The following is a 7,053-nucleotide window of genomic DNA, read 5'->3' on the forward strand; positions in this document are numbered from 1 at the left end:
GACGATTGAATCTCGGGCAAGTAACATACCGATGGACAAAGGGAATTGTATACGGGATTGATTGAATCCTCGACATCGTGGTTCATCCGATGAGATCATCGTGGAACATGTGGGAGCCAATATGGGTATCCAGATCCCGCTATTGGTTATTGGCCGGAGAGGTGTCTCGGTCATGTCTGCATGGTTCCCGAACCCGTAGGGTCTACACACTTAAGGTTCGGTGACGCTAGGGTTATAGAGATATTAGTATGCGGTAACCCGAAAGTTGTTCGGAGTCCCGGATGAGATCCCGGATGTCACAATGAGTTCCGGAATGGTCCGGAGGTAAAGATTTATATATGGGAAGTCTTATTTTGGTCGCCGGAAAAGTTTCGCACTTTATCGGTATTGTACCGGGAGTGCCGAAAGGGGTCCGGGGGTCCACCAAGGGGGTCCACCAGCCCCGGGGGGCCACATGGGCTGTAGGGGGAGCGCCTTGGCCTATATGGGCCAAGGGCACCAGCCCCAAGAGGCCCATGCGCCAAGAGATAAGGAAAAAGGGAGAGTCCTAAAGGGGGAAGGCACCTCCGAGGTGCCTTAGGGAGGAAGGACTCCTCCCTGGCCGCACCCTTCCTTGGAGGAAGGGCCAAGGCTGCGCCCCCCTCTCCCTTGGCCCTATATATAGTGGGGGGGAGGGAGGGCAGCAATACCCAAGCCCTGGCGCCTCCCTCTCCCTCCCGTGACACATCTCCCTCCTCCCGCAGCGCTTGGCGAAGCCCTGTTGGAATCCCGCTACTTCCACCACCATGCCGTCGTGCTGCTGGATCTCCATCAACCTCTCCTTCCCCCTTGCTGGATCAAGAAGGAGGAGACGTCGCTGCTCCATATGTGTGTTGAACGCGGAGGTGCCGTCCGTTCGGCGCTAGGATCATCGGTGATTTGGATCACGACGAGTACGACTCCATCAACCCCGTTCTCTTGGACGCTTCCGCTCGCGATCTACAAGGGTATGTAGATGCACTCCCCTTCCCCTCGTTGCTAGATTACTCCATAGATTGATCTTGGTGATGCGTAGAAAATTTTGAATTTCTGCTACGTTCCCCAACACTGGTATCAGAGCCAGGTCTATGCGTAGTTTCTATGCACGGGTAGAACACAAAGTAGTTGTGGGCGTCGATTTTGTCAATTTACTTGCCGTTACTAGTCTTATCTTGATTCGGCGGCATCGTGGGATGAAGCGGCCCGGACCGACCTTACACGTACACTTACGTGAGACAGGTTCCACCGACTGACATGCACTAGTTGCATAAGGTGGCTAGCGGGTGTCTGTCTCTCCCACTTTAGTCGGATCGGATTCGATGAAAAGGGCCCTTATGAAGGGTAAATAGAAATTGGCATATCACGTTGTGGCTTTTGCGTAGGTAAGAAATGTTCTTGCTAGAATCCCATAGCAGCCACGTAAAACATGCAACAACAATTAGAGGACGTCTAACTTGTTTTTGCAGGGTATGCTATGTGATGTGATATGGCCAAAAGGATGTGATGAATGATATATGTGATTTATGAGATTGATCATGTTCTTGTAATAGGAATCACGACTTGCATGTCGATGAGTATGACAACCGGCAGGAGCCATAGGAGTTGTCTTAATTTATTGTATGACCTACGTGTCAATGTAAACGCCATGTAATTACTTTACTTTATTGCTAACCGTTAGCCATAGTAGTAGAAGTAATAGTTGGCGAGACAACTTCATTAAGACACAATGATGGAGATCATGATGATGGAGATCATGGTGTCATGCCGGTGACAAAGGTGATCATGTCGCGCCTCGAAGATGGAGATCAAAAGGTGCAAGATGATATTGGCCATATCATGTAACTTTATGATTTGCATGTGATGTTTATCATGTTTACATCTTATTTGCTTAGAACGACGGTAGCATAAATAAGATGATCCCTCACAAAAATTTCAAGAGACGTGTTCCCCCTAACTATGCACCGTTGCGAAGGTTCGTTGTTTCGAAGCACCACGTGATGATCGGGTGTGATAGATTCTAACGTTCGAATACAACGGGTGTTGACGAGCCTAGCATGTACAGACATGGCCTCGGAACACATGCGAAACACTTAGGTTGACTTGACGAGCCTAGCATGTACAGACATGGCCTCGGAACACAAGAGACCGAAAGGTCGAACATGAGTCGTATAGATACGATCAACATGGAGATGTTCACCGATGATGACTAGTCCGTCTCACGTGATGATCGGACACGGCCTAGTTTGACTCGGATCATGTATCACTTAGATGACTAGAGGGATGTCTATCTAAGTGGGAGTTCATTCATTAATCAGATGAACTCAATTATCATGAACATAGTCAAAAGGTCTTTGCAAATTATGTCATAGCTTGCGCTTTAGTTATACTGTTTAAGATATGTTCCTAGAGAAAATTTAGTTGAAAGTTAATAGTAGCAATTATGCGGACTGGGTCCGTAAACTGAGGATTGTCCTCATAGCTGCACAGAAGGCTTATGTCCTTAATGCACCGCTCGGTGTGCTGAACCTCAGTGTCGTCTGTAGACATTGCGAAACATCTGACATACACGTTTTGATGACTACGTGATAGTTCAGTGCGTAATGCTAACGGTTTAGAATTGTGGCACCAAAGACGTTTTTTGAAACGTCGCAGAACATATGAGATGTTCCGAAGACTGAAATTGGGATTTCAGGCTAGTGCCCACGTCAAGAGGTATGAGACCTCTGACAAGTTTCTTAAGCCTGCAAACTAAGGGAGAAAAGCTCAATCGTTGAGCATGTGCTCAGATTGTCTGAGTACTACAATCACTTGAATCGAGTGGGATTTAATCTTCCAGATGAGATGGTGATGGTTCTCCATAGTCACTGCCACCAAGAACTTCGTGATGAACTATAACATATCAGGGATAGATGATCCTTGAGCAACTCGCGATGTTTGACACCGCGAAAGTAGAAATCAAGAAGGAGCATCAATTGTTGATGGTTAGTAAAACCACTAGTTCTAGAAGGGCAAGGGCAAAAGGGATACTTCATGAAACAGCAAATCATTTGCTGCTCTAGTGAAGAATCCCAAGGTTGAACCCAAACCCGAGACTAAGTGCTTCTGTAATGAGGGGAACGGTCACTGAAGCAGAACTACCCTAGATACTTGGTAGATGAGAAGGCAGGCAAGGTCGACAGAAGTATATTGGATATACATTATATGAATGTGTACTTTACTAGTACTCCTAGCAGCACTAGAGTATTAGATACCGGTTCGGTTGCTAAGTGTTAGTAACTCGAAATAAAAGCTGCGGAATAAACGGAGACTAGCTAAAGGTGCGATGACGATATGTGTTGGAAGTGTTTCCAAGGTTGATGAGATCAAGCATCGCATGCTCCCTCTACCATCGAGATTGGTGTTAAACCTAAATAATTGTTATTTGGTGTTGAGCATAAACATGATAGGATTATGTTTATCGCAATACGGTTATTCATTTAAGGAGAATAATGGTTACTCTGTTTATTTGAATAATACCTTCAATGGTCTTGCACCTAAAATGAATCTCGACGTAGTGATACACATGTTCATGCCAAAAGATATAAGATAGTAATGATAGTACCACATACTTGTGGCACTGCTATTTGAGTCATATTGGTATAGAACGCATGAAGAAGCTCCATGTAGATGGATCTTTGGACTCACTCGTTTTTGAAAAAGATTGAGACATGCGAACCATGTCTATTGGTATATATGCATGAAGAAACTCCATGCAGATGGATCGTTTGGACTCACTTGATTTTGAATCACTTGAGACATGCAAATCATACCACATGGGCAAGATGACTGAAAGGCCTCATTTTCAGTAAGATGGAACAAGAGAGCAACTTGTTGGAAGTAATACATTTGATGTGTGCAGTCCAATGAGTGTTGAGGCACGCAGTGGATATCGATATGTTCTTACTTCACAGATGATTTGAGTAGATACTGAGAATATTTACTTGATGAAACACAAGTCTGAATTATTGAAAGGTTCAAGTAATTTCAGAGTGAAGTTGAAGATCGTCGTGACAAGAGGATAAAATGTCTGTGATATGACCATAGAGATGAATATCTGAGTTACGAGTTTGGCACACAATTAAGACATTGTGGAAATTGTTTCACAACTAATACCGCCTGGAACACCATAGTGTGATGGTGTGTCCGAACATCATAACTGCACCCTATTGGATATGGTGCATACCATGATGTCTCTTATCGAATTACCACTATCGTTTATGGGTTAGGCATTAGAGACAACCGCATTCACTTTAAATAGGGCACCACGCAATTCCGTTGAGACGACACCGTATGAACTATGGTTTAGAGAAACCTAAGCTGTCGTTTCATAAAAGTTTGGGGCTGCGATGCTTATGTGGAAAAGTTTCAGGCTGATAAGCTCGAACCCAAAGCGAATAAATGCATCTTCATAGAATACCCAAAAACAGTTGGGTATACCTCCTATTTCAGATCTGGAAGCAAAAGTAATTGCTTCTAGAAACGGGTCCTTTCTCGAGGAAAAGTTTCTCTCGAAAAAATTGAGTGGGAGGATGGTAGCGACTTGATGAGGTTATTGAACCGTCACTTCAACTAGTGTGTAGCAGGGCACAGGAAGTTGTTCCTGTGGCACCTACACCAATTGAAGCAGAAGCTTATGATAGTGATCATAAAACTTCAGATCAAGTCACTACCAAACCTCGTAGGACGACGAGGATGCGTGCTACTTCAGAGTAGTACGTGATCCTGTCTTGGAAGTCATGTTGCTAGACAACAATGAACCTACGAGCTATGGAGAAGCGATGGTGGGCCCATATTCCGACAAATGGTTAGAAGCCATGAAATCCGAGATAGGATCCATGTATCAGAACAAAGCATGGACTTTGGTGAACTTGCCCGATGATCGGCAAGCCATTGAGATAAATGGATCTTTAAGAAGAAGACGGACGTGGACGGTAATGTTACCGTCTACGAAGCTCGACTTGTGGCAAAGAGTATTTCACAAGTTCAAGGAGTTGACTACGATGAGATTTTCTCATCCGTAGCGATGCTTAAGTCTGTCGGAATCATGTTAGCATTAGCTGCATTTATGAAATCTGGCAGATGGATGTCAAAACAAGTTTCCTTACCAGTTTTCGTAAGGAAAGGTTGTATGTGATACAATCAGAAAGGTTTTGTCGATCCTAAGGATGCTAAAAGGTATGCTAGCTCCAGCGATCCTTCTCAGGACTGGAGTAAGCATCTCGGAGTCAGAATATACGCTTTGATGGAGTGATCAAAGTTTTTGGGTTTATACAAAGTTTGTTAGAAACTTGTATTTACAATAAAGTGAGTGGGAGCGCTACGACATTTCTGATAAGTATATGTGAATGACATATTGTTGATCCGAAATGATGTAGAATTTCTGGAAATCATAAAGGGTTGTTTGAAAGGAGTTTTTCAAAGGAAGACCTGGATAAAGCTGCTTGCATATTGGGCATCAAGATCTATAGAGATAGATCAAGACGCATGATGATACTTTCAAAGAACGCACACCTTGACATGATTTTGAAAGAGTTCAAAATAGATCAGCAAAGAAGGAGTTCTTGGCTGTGTTACAAGGTGTGAATATTGAGTAAGACTCAAGACCTGACCACAGCAGAAGAGAGAGAAAGGACGAAGGTCATCCCCTATGCTTTAGACGTAGGCTCTACAGTATGCTATGCTGTGTACCGCACATGAAGTGTGCCTTGCCATGAGTTGGTCAAGGGGTACAATAGTGATCCGGGAATGGATCACATGACAACGGTCGAACTTATCCTTAGTATCTAGTGGACTAAGGAATTTTCTCGATTATGGAGGTGAAAAGGAGTTCGTCGTAAAGGGTCACGTCGATGCGAACTTTGACACTAATCCGGATGACTCTGAGTAGCAAACCGGATTCGTATAGTAGAGCAGTTATTTGAAATGGCTCCAAATAGCGCGTGGTAGCATCCACAAGATGACATAGATATTCGTAAAAGCACACACGGATCTGAAAGGTTCAGACCCGTTGACTAATAACCTCTCTCACAAGCATAACATGATCAAACCAGAACTCATTGAGTGGTAATCACATAGTGATGTGAACTAGATTGTTGACTCTAGTAAACTCTTTGGATGTTGGTTACATGGTGATGTGACCTGTGAGTGTTAATCACATGGTGATGTGAACTAGATTATTGACTCTAGTGCAAGTGGGAGACTGTTGGAAATATGCCCTAGAGGCAATAATAAATTGGTTATTATTATATTTGCTTGTTCATGATAATCGTTTATTATCCATGCTAGAATTGTATTGATAGGAAACTCAGATACATGTGTGGATACATAGACAACACCATGTCCCTAGTAAGCCTCTAGTTGACTAGCTCGTTGATCAATAGATGGTTACGGTTTCCTGACCATGGACATTGGATGTCGTTGATAACGGGATCACATCATTAGGAGAATGATGTGATGGACAAGACCCAATCCTAAGCCTAGCACAAGATCTTGTAGTTCGTTTGTTGTGAGCTTTTCTACTGTCAAGTATCATTACCTTAGACCATGAGGTTGTGCAACTCCCGGATACCGTAGGAATGCTTTGGGTGTACCAAACGTCACAACGTAACTGGGTGGCTATAAAGGTGCACTACAGGTATCTCCGAAAGTGTCTGTTGGGTTGGCACGAATCGAGACTGGGATTTGTCACTCCGTGTAAACGGAGAGGTATCTCTGGGCCCACTCGGTAGGACATCATCATAATGTGCACAATGTGACCAAGGAGTTGATCACGGGATGATGTGAGTTACGGAACGAGTAAAAGAGACTTGCCGGTAACGAGATTGAACAAGGTATCGGGATACCGACGATCGAATCTCGGGCAAGTAACATACCGATGGACAAAGGGAATTGTATACGGGATTGATTGAATCCTCGACATTGTGGTTCATCCGATGAGATCATCGTGGAACATGTGGGAGCCAATATGGGTATCCAGATCCCGCTATTGGTTCTTGG

Source organism: Aegilops tauschii, chromosome 5 (assembly GCF_002575655.3).
Source record: "Aegilops tauschii subsp. strangulata cultivar AL8/78 chromosome 5, Aet v6.0, whole genome shotgun sequence".
Taxonomy (NCBI): Eukaryota; Viridiplantae; Streptophyta; class Magnoliopsida; order Poales; family Poaceae; genus Aegilops; species Aegilops tauschii.